This window comes from Cyanistes caeruleus, chromosome 7 (assembly GCF_971803275.1).
Source record: "Cyanistes caeruleus chromosome 7, bCyaCae1.hap1.1, whole genome shotgun sequence".
Taxonomy (NCBI): Eukaryota; Metazoa; Chordata; class Aves; order Passeriformes; family Paridae; genus Cyanistes; species Cyanistes caeruleus.
This window is the reverse complement of record NC_141707.1, coordinates 13,890,681-13,890,899: the sequence shown is the minus strand read 5'-3', so window position 1 is coordinate 13,890,899 and position 219 is coordinate 13,890,681.

Genomic DNA, 219 nt, shown 5'->3' with positions numbered 1-219 from the left:
CTAGAGGGGCAGAAGAGAAAAGCAGAGGTAAGAGTGTTGTCTCTATGGCAACTGCCAGGGAGCAGCACCTTACTCACAGTGGAGAAGGGAAAAAAGGGACAGGGGAGAATAAAATGCAGAAAGCAGAGTCAGGAAATTGCTAACTAGGGGAAGATGGTGGTGGAAGAGGAGCAGCAAAGCCCACTTTTCTGAAGGGGAAAGCAAAGGGCTCACAGTTTT